The sequence below is a fragment of the Ambystoma mexicanum genome, chromosome 9 (genome assembly GCF_040938575.1).
Source record: "Ambystoma mexicanum isolate Mex_15411 chromosome 9, UKY_AmexF1_1, whole genome shotgun sequence".
Classification (NCBI taxonomy): Eukaryota; Metazoa; Chordata; class Amphibia; order Caudata; family Ambystomatidae; genus Ambystoma; species Ambystoma mexicanum.
The window spans coordinates 1,379,016,958-1,379,030,952 of NC_090931.1; positions in this window are offsets into that span (position 1 = coordinate 1,379,016,958).

Consider the following 13,995-nt stretch of genomic DNA (forward strand, 5'->3'; position numbering starts at 1 on the left):
GGATTGATTGAGTGAATATTTTCTCTATGTTTGTTGTGAATCAGACCTGCTGTTAGGAAAATGATTCATTCATTAACCACACACGTTTCAATATTGTTCGTCTATTTGCTCTTTTTCATAAGCTAGTAATGGGAATCTGCATTGATTAAAATGTTTGTATATCGCTTGCAGTGATAGAGTAATGTTGAAATATATGCAGAATTAGGTGAGATATTAAGGTTAAAGTCAAGATAGTAGACAGCTTTGGTTGTGTTTTTTAGGGCTTGATTATGAGTTTGGAGATATTCCATCTGGACATACCAGAAAAGGGTTTTACAAATGCCCCATGTCATAAGCATACAGTAGAAGGGTCTGCAAAAGTCATGCACCCCATTCCATGAACCCCTATTTTGGAGCCCCCTGGGGTTCCATGGGGAAATCTCATGTTACCATATGGGGTATTGGTGCATGCATTTATATTGTACCTGTTAATGCGTTTGTGTGGTGGTGCTACAGCCAATCAAAAGTAGGTTCAATGTAAAGGTTTCAGGTTTGAATATCGGAATTTTGTGGGACAGAAAAACATGCAGTATTTCCAAATGTTGCATCTTTCACTGCCAGCGCCAAATGGGTCATCATGCCTCTGCTCTCTTAAATGAGACTTTATTCAACTAATAATTAGAATGTTGATACAACCAAGGACTAGCAGAACAAAATATTGCACTTAAGGCATCATTATGAGTATGGTGGTAACTGTACAAATGTGTGGTATTGTTTTTTTTATTTGCTTTCATGTGTATAGTGCGCATACAAGCCAGGGGCATATATGTGCTGTTGCAGGTACAGATTCTAATAATGAATTCGTAAAACAATACCAAGGGTAACACATGTATATATTACGCAAGTGACATTATCATACAGTGAAGTAGTGTAACAGGGTTCGTTTTTCTGGCAGGTAAGGGTAGGGGACAGGGGGAGTGAAGGGTTAGGAGAAGAACTGAGTTTTGAGCGCTTTGCGGAAAACCCAGTAGGATTTGTCTGCCCTGGTAGTGGTGGGGGTGGGGGGGGGGGCAGTTCCAAAGTTTAGCAGCTAGGTAGGGGAAACCTGAGCCACTGGCATTACATCTCTTTGCTTTGCGCACAATTAGTCGATCAGTGTAGGGGGTCCTGGTGGGTCTTGAGTGAGTATTGGTAATTCTTAGAGAGAGGTATGGGGGGCTGTATTGGAGAGGCACTTATGGGCAATGAATATAGTTTTGAAGGTGATGTGCTCCTGAATGGGGAGCCAATGTGCTTCTCTTCTTGCTCTGGTAATATGTTCTCTTTTGTGGATACTAAGGGCTGCTCTGAAGGTGTTATTTTGCATGACTTGGAGTTTGTGGATGTTTCCAGGTGAGATGCCTGAAAATAGAGAAATAAACAGATTATACAATCACAATGCGCCAATCATTATAGGTTAATTGCATACATTCAAATTGTTTTAATCTTGTTCAATGTCAGCCTGACACGTGTTTCTAGTAAACAATGCTCTTCTTCTGATGCTCGATTTTCCTTGTTGCTCACCCAACCATATTATAGTTGCGCTGTTGCGTCGCACCCAATTAGAGACCAGCCTTTCGACATGTGGACTGAATTACGTGGAAAATAGAGCATTGCAATAATCAATCCTGGATCTAATGATTACACAGGCAATGATTAGGCAGCTGTTTTCAGAGATGAAGTGTCTGGCTGCATTTAGGACCTTGGTGGCGTAGTATGCTGAGGGGGCAATGACGCTCACATGTCTGGACGTGGTGAGTGAAACGTCGAGGTAAAGCCCTAGAGTCTTTACTGTGGTTGAGACGGAAATTGAGCAATTGTCACAGTTGAAGGCAGTGTATTGGTGGTTGAGATTATTTAGTGCACACAGTGTCGGTGGGCCGACAATTCAAAAGTCAGTTTTGTCACTGTTAAGTCATAGATGATTGGCTGACATCCAGGCCTGTATTGTGGAATAGATATGGTTGAGGGCGTTAGCGATTAACTCCTTTTAACACTTCATGGTATTTTAGTGGATTTGCTGCTGGAGAAAGAGCATGAAACAGAATTAACATGTTCACTGTGCTTTCCTTCTCTGACTTAAAATAGCACATAGAACATGGTTTAACATCAGAATGTATGTTAATGCTGGCATTACACTAATGTATTCATGTGAAATCTGCATGCATCTAGCAGCTGCTAAAATCACGCAGAATCGATAGGAATCCACTGTACGCGTCTGCAAAGCATAACGTTAGTACAAAACAGAGTTAAATGAAGAGTAAAGGCATGTATGTCCTTCCTTTTCCAATCCATTTTTTGTAAATGTGCAAAATGCCATGCTAATTCCTAGTTACAGAACAAGCCAACCATCAAGACAGGAAACAATCAATCAATATTTACAACATGGGGTACATAGAAAGTATTTTCTTTGCACCCTATGGAGTAAATACTTGATAACAACTCATAATTAGGTTGTATTTAAGAAATAGGAGGTACTCAAAATACCAAATGGGTGAGCATTGCCTCAAGGCTCGGAATGAGAACTTATCTGTGCTATTCAGTCTTTTTACCAAACACTTTTAAAACAATGCAGGGTGTGGCATTTGGGGTGTGGCAATATAGTATGACTAGAGGGTGGGTGGAGGGAAATGGGTGAAGTTGGGGAGTGAGTGGCTGGTTGAGGTGAAGGGTGGTTGCAGGGGTCATCCTTTGGCATAGTGGGCTCCCCTGCAGCCCCTGCAGTGCAGTGGGCAGCACTGCCACATCTCCTGGGAGGGGGCTCCCTCAGACCTAAAAAAGAAATTGTTTCCTTATGAAGTCACTGTGCCTTCATAAAGAAAATGTTGCTGTTACAGCACCAGAAATCATGTATTTATTTATGAAGTTAGAGTTACTTCAAAAATAAACTATTTATGTTTGAAGTCAAACGGCTCCCCTTATCCCATTATTGACTAGATAGATGTGTTATGTAGCTTAACCACATCATAAGTCACTTTGGATACTAACCCTCACAAGTTATTAGCACTACAAATTGTTAGTCATATGAAGATACAATATGATGACTTTTGTATGCATATTGGTGTACTCTGTTTTATGCAAAGATAGTCTTTACTGCAATATTATACTACCGGCAAGTGCCATACAGGTGGGGTAGCCTATGTCCTTGTGTTACAAAATCCCCTTATCCCATGACATAGAGTGCCCAGATACTCTGCAAACGAAGTTAGCAAGTCTTCCTGACTGCTGCAGGGAGCTGAAGGCCTTGTTTCCAGGACCAACGGATTAAAAAAGGGAAGAACATGTATTTAGTTTAAATACGTGTGCGTGCATGTAGGTGTGTGTGTGTATATGTATGGAATGTAATGTGTTTGAATGCATGATGGATGGGTGGCTAACTGGGTTTGTGTGCGTGAGTGCATGGTGAAAGGATGCACATGTAAATGTATGTGTGGCTGGGTGTGTTTGAGCGTTTGTTGAATGCTGTATGTGCTTGTGTTTAATGGCTGGATTACTTATTGGTAAACTTCATTATTCCTTTGCCTCATAAACAAGTACGGGAACAAGGTAGAAGGACATGGAGGTAATACCTGGCTTAGTTACCTGTAATCTTCATTACTCCTAGATCCGCTCTTCCTCATACTGGTACTTACCTATGAGGTAAGGTGACTCATACGTTAGCACTGGGAAGAGGGGCATGGTGGTAATTCTGGACAGAGGAGCTGATTTTGGGGGTTGGGTTGGAGGCGGGAGGCAGAGGGGATGTGTGGGGGTTTGGAAGGATGGGGTTGTGTGTTAAATCGTAATGGTCATCCATGTCCAGGCTAATCAGGCATGATATGTGTTATTAGTGGCTAGACAGGCATTTGGGTCCATCTAGTCTAGTCATTTTTTACTTTGGCTTGACTTTTTATTCTACTGGGCATCTCTGATAAAGCAATCCTGCTAAGTGCAATAACCTGGCTAGACTGGCATTTGGGTGCTGCTAGCCTAGCCATTTCTTACTGTGACATTGTATATTTTTCTGTGCATATGTGATAAAATAACCATGATAAGTATTATTGCTTCGACTGGCCTTTTGGAGCAACCAGTCTAGGAATGTCTTAATATGGCATGGCATGTTTTACTCTAATATGTTATTACGTGTTTAGAATGTTGTACATTGTGCAGCCCGTTGGACATGTCATTGTGGCATGGCATGCTGAATAACAAAGCATTAAATTAATTAAAGGATGAATGTCCCTGTGCAATGTTGGTAACTTGCATGTGTTGGATTTTTGGATTGGTGTTACCCTACAAAACAATTGCAAACGCTCTGGCCTTTTAGCCAATTTTTCTCAGAAAGTGTTCTTTATAAGGCATTAGAATGTATATTAATTATCTTTCTCCTAGTTCAGTGTGCAGCACCATGATTATGTGTATTGCACAAGTGTGGTAGTGTAGGCTAGACCAGCGTGTGGCCCAACCAGTGATTTGTTACCAAGCTGGGGGGGGGGGGCTCCTCAGCATGTCTCACAGGGGGGGCGCCCACATTTTTTGCTTCGACGCTGGGATCTCAGTATAGACTATTAAAATGGTGGTAAAAATATAGGGCAGTGGAACATTGGCTGTATACACACAGAGATCCGATACAGCCACATGTATTGTGGACTTGTCCTTGCCTGAGAGAGTTGTTTATTTGTTGGGAACTTTGTAATAACGCTGTACTGTTAGGAATTGTATAGAGTGGCCCTTCCGTTTCTTGCCCTTTAGCAATGCTCAATCCACGTGGGGGGGGGACGTGTTCATGTATAAGGAGAAGACTTTGCAGAAAAAGCAAAAGCCGTTCCGTAGGAAACACGCACAGAAGTATATTTCCCCTAAGACAACCCATCAAAAGGTCATTACAAGTAGAATATACAGCGGAATCTTACTGATTGCTATGATCTTTCTTTTGAATAGGCACTTGAAATCCTTCCTTGAGAACTGCAGACCTGCCTTAATTAAAAGCAGATTGGGAGTCAGTTTGAAGTGAATGCCAGAGCTGTTCTTTAGGTGCCAGACGTGAGGCTGTACTGAAATAAAATTGGATCTAGGATTAAAGGAAGAAATGCCATTAAATTAAAACGTCCTGTGCATTTTGTGAAATTCTTTTAAATGGACGTCTTGGGGTGTTTCTTTATCTGTGCACACTTTTCCACATCTTACATGCACGTCTGAGTCAGAGCTCTATATGAAAGAAATGCATTGGAAGCGCTGCGAAGGAAATGGAGTTTTTATTTTCAATTACATTTCCGCATCAGAATGGAGGACATTGGATGGGAGTCCGATAGAAAACGAATAGACGCAACGTGCTTCTTTTGTTTACATTTGGAAAATGGTTTAAACGTTTCCGATGCGCTGTCTGTGGCCGGTGATTTATTTCAAGAGAAATTCACAGTTTTGTAAAGCACTGGCCGAAGCAAAATAGCCTATTACATTTTCGCCGACAAATATACCCACTGCGGCCAGGCATTTAAAGACTATGGAAAGGTAAGGGTTTTGAGGTTAAGGCCCGTATACCCAATGATAGTCATCAGCAACTATTGGTTCCAATCCTTGGTTCTCATGAATAGAGACAAGAAAACTTCACTATGGAATGCAGTTAACTTGCAGACGCCCATGGCTGATGTCAGAACGCTCATAGCCTTTGGGAATTGCATGCTCGTAAGTATGTCAAACGCCTAGCTCTTTGTATTTTCATTAAGATAACACTGTTTTGCAGGAAATTCCCTCTCAGAATGCGTGGCTACTGAACAGACCCTCCTTTCGGAAAGCTGCATACGAAAAGCATAGTGACACCTGTAGCCTGCTGCAAATGAGTTTTGGTAGGCAGCTGGTAATTCACATAATTATTAAAAAGCACATCTGCTTTCTAATACAGACATGTCAACACTGTGATCCCAGACCAGCCAAGGAATGCTTGTCTGTATTCTCGTCAGACTGTCTGGCTCAGCTGAACAGTACAACAGGGGACACGAAGCCTTGCCTCTATTTGATCCTTTGTGAGGTCAGGTAACACATCTCTCCAGGAGATCAGCTTCCATCAGGAGTGCCCCTGTGAAACAGGTTTCAAAGGGATCACTCTAATCAGACAGGCAAGTCTCACACCAGGTTGGTGCATGCCAAAAGGCCTTTGAAGTGACTTTCTTTGGCTTCTCTTTCCTTCCTGTCATCTCCACTTTCTGCACTAGCAAATCACCTTGGGTATGCTGCCAAAAGGCAAAGGTCAATTGCTTCTTTAACAGGGATTGCAACCCTTACATCAGGTTTGCTTCTGTCCAATCCTGGGTGGCACTTTCTTTTATAAGGAAGGGATCTACTAATCCTTTCTTGATTCGTTTTGCAATGTCCAGGATTCCAAAAAGAATGTGTTTGGACCTCTATTGGTAGAGCAGTCCTTTCAAAAGTCCTCTGCCACATAGCTAAAGATAGAGTGGTTCAAGACTGAGGTAAGCTCCTCTTCCTAACCGTCCCTAGGGCATGAACTGCTGTTATGGACCAGAGCTGCATCTGTCTGCCAGCTGCACTGTTACGCAGGCCACCCGCAGGAGGTGAAAGACTTGTCTTGGTGCTAGATACCCTCCACACGGATGGGATTGAAGATTGAGCAAATGGATTGGGACTCACAGCACCAGAATAAGCAAAGCAATTGAATGTTCAGTGTTCTACAGTGTTGAACTGAAATCTAAGCAATATTAAACCTTGTTCACCTGCTTTGGAACCATCAGGAACTGTGATGCTGGCTTTGGTGCTTCTTCAAACTCTTTAAACTACTGTTAATGTATCATTGAAATGTCTGAATGCTGCTTCATAACAAATGGAGCCCAGCTTATTGTCAGACCTTGATTCAAACCGCTGATATCATTGTATCCCACATCAACCCAAACTAGCATTTACCAATGTCTCGAATCAAGATCACAGCTTCAAAGAATCACTGGGAGCATCACTCATCGATGAGAACCAGTGGGTACCTGCATCTTTAACCAGCTCTACCTTCAAATCAATTTTGCTAAATGCTCTGATCTGCATTGCTCAAATTCATACTACTAACTGCACTGAGCTAGCACTGCAAATCAAATCCAGACCAGCTCACCTTGTGGATCAATATGACTCGACGACATCCTAACCTGGTTTGAACTGCTTGCCTAATGTTGGTTCGGATCCCCTCAGAATGCCTAAGAATTGGAATAAGATACCCTTCAGATCCCCTTTCCCCTTGGTCCATTTTGGAGCCTTGGTGACTGGTTAAAGCCCTTGTTGCACCATTTTCCTGAGGAACATATCCTTTTGGTGACATTGTTGTGATTCATTTTCCTTTCAGTCGTACTATATCATCCAGAGTATTTAATTCTTTTACATTTTGAATTGTCTGTCTTTTCCCCACTGGGGTGGGTGTGTGTTAGTGTTTGATTAGTATTTATTTCATTTATGTTTGTTTAAAGAATGGGACTAGCTTGAGAGCAGCAAAGCGCTGAACAAGGTGTGGTCCGCCAGCACGTGTGCCTGCATCTTTTATCAATAGTGCAATGCTGTGCTCTGAGTTGTGGTCTGTGCATCCATTGCAATTAGGTCTTTCATTATGGTATTTAATGACTGCAGATCTAGATTTGAGAAGCAACAGAGCACTTTACAGAGGTATACAACAATCCAAATTTATAACAGAGCACTTTTCATAGGTAACAACAGAACAGACATACGGGGGTAGGAAGCAGAGGGGCACAGAGGAGGGGTATACCTTAAACTCCTTGGTCAGCAATAAAACACAGGTGTCACTGTTGAAGCTGCATTTCTGTGAGGTTTTAAGTGATCTATACATCAAAACTACAATCACTGTGTCGCTGGCTCTGCATCATTGATTCCACCTATGGCTGATCATGATATGACAGGGGGAAAAGCAAAGTGTGCGTTTTTATCGCTTGAGGGACCCTGGAGGCACCAAACCTTTAAGTAGCTCCTCCCACATTGTCCTGCTCTTTTCTGAGCTTGCCCAATGCTATTTTGTGTAATTGCAAAGGTTCTTAAATTTTGCCTCCAGTTTATTGGGGGAAGGTCGGATTCTGTTTGCTGCCTAGTATACCAGACTCCTTGCTACTCCTTTCTACCCACCCAACATTTGGTTAATCAGGGTTTGAGGGAGCGTTGCAGGGGGAAATCTTAACTGGAGTGCTATCGACCTGAAAAGTAATATTGCTACCATTCATTTGTGCTTTGTGTATGTTATATTAGAAAGTCAAAATAAGTGTATTCTATCATTTTACAGTGTTATTATCACCCCACTGGTGATTGCTGCCCAATATTACACTTGTGATTTCATTTGGATTTTCTAAATAAATAAATATTGTATTACCACCCACCAGCCTGGTTAATGGTCCACTGTGGCCCGGGGTATTTGTAAAAGTGGGTGTGAGATGGGTTGGGTGCCATCTCAATCTGAATTCTTAGAAAATAAAGTAAAAGTTTTTAATTGTGTGCTGCTGCCTAGGCCAGTATTAAGAGTCCTGGTCTGGTGTATGACGCCCCATTACAATCCTTAACATGTTGTTTGAAGCATAGTACTTGTACTAATTATGAGGGCTTTCAAAGTACAGTAATATGTGACATTGTGTACAATGTGAAATTGTGATGTACCTTACCTAACATATTATGCTGTTTTTCACAGAGAAAGAAGCAAAGATTTCTCCAGCATTACCATGTGCAAGAAACAGAATGTGTGCCCGCAATGGTACATCAATGAAAAGTACCATTTCCACTTCAATGGTATTGTGTCACTGTGTTTCACAAAGTATACAGTGCCTAGACAGTATATATAATGAGTATACACATATTAGTGTCATGCTTCTTTCCAATGCTTGTGCCAGTGCCTCCAGCCACAAACACCACAGCATAATCCAGCCATGCATCCAATAATCTGTCCAGTGGCCACAACCCACACACAGCAATCTGCCCTTACCTTCCCAATTTAAACACCATCTGCAGATATTAAAGTAGACCGCCAACCCTATTTTTCCCACATGGCAATATCACCATATCATCCAGACTCCACTACCCTATTGTAAGAAGCCCTCAAGAAGTCACCAAATAAGCCCAAACATGTTTGTCAAACTGCCCACCAAACACTACCTACTGCAATAGTTGTGGGTAAAGTCGTGGTTGCATGACCATATGATACTGCGGTAGTTGTGCCAGGGCCTAGATTCATGGGCATATTACCTATTTTTAAACTATGCAAACATCCTCCTATCATCTACATTCCATTCCCCTACCCTAATAAAGCCTGCCTGCACTCACCACATAAGCCGTCCGCCCAAGGCCTGCTCTGTGGTCTACTATACACATATTATTGTAATGTTTTACATTCTGGACATGCACCCAAGAGTCTAGGGTCTGTCCACAACTACCATAGCATAATACGGCCATGCACCCAAGAATCTGGCCACTGGCCACAACCAACACACGGCAATGTGCCCTTTTTCACCAATGGCAATATCACCATATCATTTAGATTGCACTCCCCTACTCTAACAAGCTGCTGTGCAGTCAACAAATAACCCCAAACATGTTCCTCCAACTGCCCACCAAACACTACCTACTGCAATAGAAACACTTGTGTATAGGCGCTTTACAAACACCATATCATATCATATCATAGTTGTAGGCAAATTCTTGGTTGCATGGCCGTATGATACTGCAGTAGTTGTGCCAGAGCCTAGTTTCTTGAGTGCATGGCCTATTTTTAACCTATACAAACATCTCATATCATCTAATTTACACTCCACTACCCTAAATAAGCCTGCCTGCATTCACCAGATAAGCCACCCACCCAAGGCCCTGTCTGTGGACTACTGCGGTGTCCGTGGATTGCGGCGTTATGCACCCTCTTCTTCCACCTAAACAAATACATGATGTCCACCATCTTGCACTCTCCCACCCATCCCAGACCCTCTTCCCAACACCAAATGCCCCAAAACATGTTTACCAGCCATGTTCCCTACAGCGCTATCCGCGGACAGCCACGACTGTCCGCGGATCGAACATGGTGGGCGTTTCGGAAAAATATGATGCACATCACGGTTTTCACCAGCCAATCAGCGGGTGCGCTGAGTGTCCGCGGATATCACGGTGCCATCCGGGCCAATTGGAACCCTGTCCATGAACGAACAGGGAAATGAGTCCACGGAGCGGATCCAGATGTCACTAATCTTTTGGGACCTACATTTTACCTGTTCTAAAGAAAACTATGGGATGGATGTACATCAAATTTACAAAAGCACGCTTTTGGGACCAAGCCGCTACTCCTGCCGCACATTTGGTGAAAATCCGTCCAGCGATCTGGGCTGTAGGCGTGAGCAAAACATTGTTTCCATTATGTCTATGGAAAAAAATAATCTTTAGGGTCCCCCTATAACTTTGCCCCCCCCCTTGATGAAACCTCAGCAAACTTGCCAAACATTTCAGAGCAAGCCATACACTTTTTCTGCAAAGTTTGGTAAGGATTTGTTCAGGGGCAGCGAAGTTATAAGCCGCCCAAAATATGTTCTCCTATGAGGTTTAAGAGGTGTTTGCAATATTTTCCCCATCACTATCTCAAGCAGGGACAACTGCTGATCTTTGCTTGGATGCATTCTCATGTTAAACAAAGCCAGAGGGAAACAGTGCACCCAGTTCCTCCCTAATGAAGTACATATTTTAGGTATTTTAATTTACAACAGTCTGTTCAGTTTTTCTACAATACCGTTGCTTTTAGGATAATTTATCAAGCACAGTCTGTGCTGTATCCCCAATAGGTATGCAATCTCTTTAAACAATTCTTTAAAAGAGTGAGTTCCATTATCATATTTTAGGACCTCACATACTCCCTAACAAGGAAATACCTTTCATACCAAATATATTGCTGGTGATGGTGCATAGGAGTTGTGCGCAAGGACCAGCATCAATCCAATGGGAAAATGGACACACTACAACACTAAGGCAACAGCAATTACTGCACCAGTTAAGCATGTCCCCATAATTGATGTGGAGTTCCCAGAATGGGGCAGTTTCATGGGGCAATGTGCCGTGCAGTATCCTGAGAGTCTGGCCAGTGTTGTTTAGAAGACACATTGTGCAATTTTCCACAAATGTGTTGGTTTATTCTTGGATGTTGGGGACACACCAGTCCTCCTGGAAATCTGCAGCAAATGGGTTGTTTTCAAAATATACACTGAGTAATGCAGTTTCTTAAATAACAACCTTATGCAATTCCTGTGGAATTAATAAATGTAATGTTCTGTCTCCAAAGGAAATCAGCCTGTGACTGTGAGCAGCACCTTTTCACCCACAGATCTTTATCCTCGTAGGACCCCTGTCCTTGAAGCTCAATTATTTGTATGAGCAGTAGCGTAGTGCATGGGATTTGTAACTGCAACTGTTGATTTGCCACGGTATGCAGTAACATTGTGGTCCCCTAAATACACTGCCTCATTGCCAGCCTTCTCTGCTGCATCATTGCCAACTGATACAGAGTCCTTCTTTTGATTGTGAGCAGCACATTTAACCACTGTGACTAGTTTTTGGCGGGACAAGAAGGAAAAAGACGGAAAAGATTATTTCTAGCAAGATTGCATGCATTACGGGTGTGCCATCGGACTTCCGAAATCCCCTCCTTTTCCATCTGGACAACCTGAAGGTACGGTGTGGTAAGATATGTGGAGGTATGCTATATGGGCACCAGGCATGCTTCTATGTATGCTACTGGTTCCTCTGCCTGGACCTAATAGTGTGTTGGCAACCTCCTTTGAACTAAAACCTCATATTCCCCATCTACAAGGCATACAACTGCTGCACCTTTGTATCTCTAGCGAGCCTCCTGATCAATCGTTAATGACCCATCAACCAAAAGGACCTTCCTCAAGTGTGTCCTTCCTTGCTTGTTTCAGATCATGTTCAGGACTGTCGTATGTGACACAATCATGAATTTGCTCACCTTCTTGAACAGGTATTGCAATAAACATGGCAGAGTTCACTCTGTGGCACCTCACAATGTGGATGGACATGCTTCATCGTCATTTCATTTTTCATTTTATTGAACCTATAGAGCTCTTTTTGGCAAAAGTGCTTTACAAAATGTTTAGAAAACAGTACAAGAACATGGTAATTAAAAAACAACTTAAAACAGAAGGAAGGTGAAGCAACAGAATCAGTAAGGTGAGAGAAGGGACAGAAGATGAGCTTTCAGTGTAGATTGAACAATGCATAGTGATGGGAAGAGCGGATAGAAAGAGGAAGAGAATTCCAGTGCTTAGGGGCTAAGAGAGAAAAAGATCGGAAGCATGAAGAAGCAGAGGGTGCTTTAGGAACAGTAAGAAGGAGCAGAATCTGTGATCGGATAGTCTGAGAAGGAGAATAGAGTGAGATTAGCGAGGAAAGGTAAGGAGGTGCTAAACCATGAGTACCTCTGAAGACAATTGAAAGACAATGCTAGAGAAGGCGTGATTGAAAGGGAAGCAATGAAATAGAAAATAAAGAAGGTGTAATAGTGGAAAGAAAGGGTAAAGAAAAGAGAAGACAGACCAAGCAGAACAGAAGACCTTTAGTAGCATGAAATGAAATATAGGGACAAGCACGATAACGGTTCAAAAGAACATCGCAACAAAAGAAATATGCAGTGCAAAAAAAGTTAAGAATCAAAGATAATGCCCAGATTGTGCACAGAAGAGGGAAGGGGCAAAGAATAAGGAGGAAAGAAAAGAGACAGAGGAGGAAGAGTAAGAGGAATAGTTGAAGCCAGAAAAAGAAGAACCTCCATCTTAGAAGGATTGATGTGTAGAAAATAAGAAGACATCCAGTTCTGAACAGCAGAAAACAAGTTGATACAGTAAAATGCACAGTGGAATCAAAGGAAGAAAACGTGAGCAAGATATGTGTATTATCTGCATACAGATGAAAGAAAATATTAAATGAAGAAATAAGAGCAGAGAGAGGGGCAGTGTACAGGGATAAAAGGAGAAGGCCAAGTACAGAAACTTGCGGGACAACATGGATAAGAGAAAGTTAGCAAGAGGTGTGTCCAGCACATGTTACAGAATAGTACAGCTGAGAAAGATACGAGTGAAAACATTCAAGAACAGACCCAATAATACCCAAAGAAGAAAAGAAAGAAATGAGAATTGTGTTATCAACAGTGTCAAACACTGCAGATAAATCGAGAGGAATAAGTATAGAGGAGATTGTAGGGTGTCGAGCATACAGAAGAGAATTGAAGGCATATCAATAACAATCTCAGTGGAGAATGAGAAGGATGGAATCCAGATAGGAGAGTTGGTAGAAGAGAATGAAGGTTTAGGAAACTAGCAACCTGAGCATATGTGGCCCGTTCAAGAATTTTATGGAGAAAGGGAAGAAGCAGGATTGGGCAAAGATTAGCAAGAGTTTTTTTCTAGGATCGGGAGAATGAGAGCATGATTAAAGATAGCAGGGAAACATGACTTTGAGAGAACAGAATTAATAAGAGAAGTAAGATAAGGAAAAGATGGGGATAGTATGGTGGAATTAGAGAAGAAGGAAGAGGGTCACAAGGAGATGCCGTTGGATGAGCACAACTTGACAAAATCACTTCATATGCAGAGGCTCTTTGTGTGGTTAGAGTGAATTTAGATCTCTCAAGAATGGTGAACATTGTGTGCTCTACATATAGAGGCGGATTCATGGAATTATTTGTGCCAAAAAACGGGGATTTGTGCGCCATTCTGCCTGCAAATCCCCATTTGTTAAACAGGGATTTGCGGGCAGAATGGAGCACAAATCACTGTTTTTCAGCGCAAATAATTCCATGAATCAGCCCCATAATGTCACTGAGAAACCCATGGTGATTGTTGAGGATTTTTCAATTACAAAGGCTTCAGTGGCCAGTGCCTGTTAACAGGGTAATTGTAGTATGCTAGGGGTTTGTGTCCCATGCACGTTTGCTGAGCCAACATTGTGGTCATGCCCTGACCATTA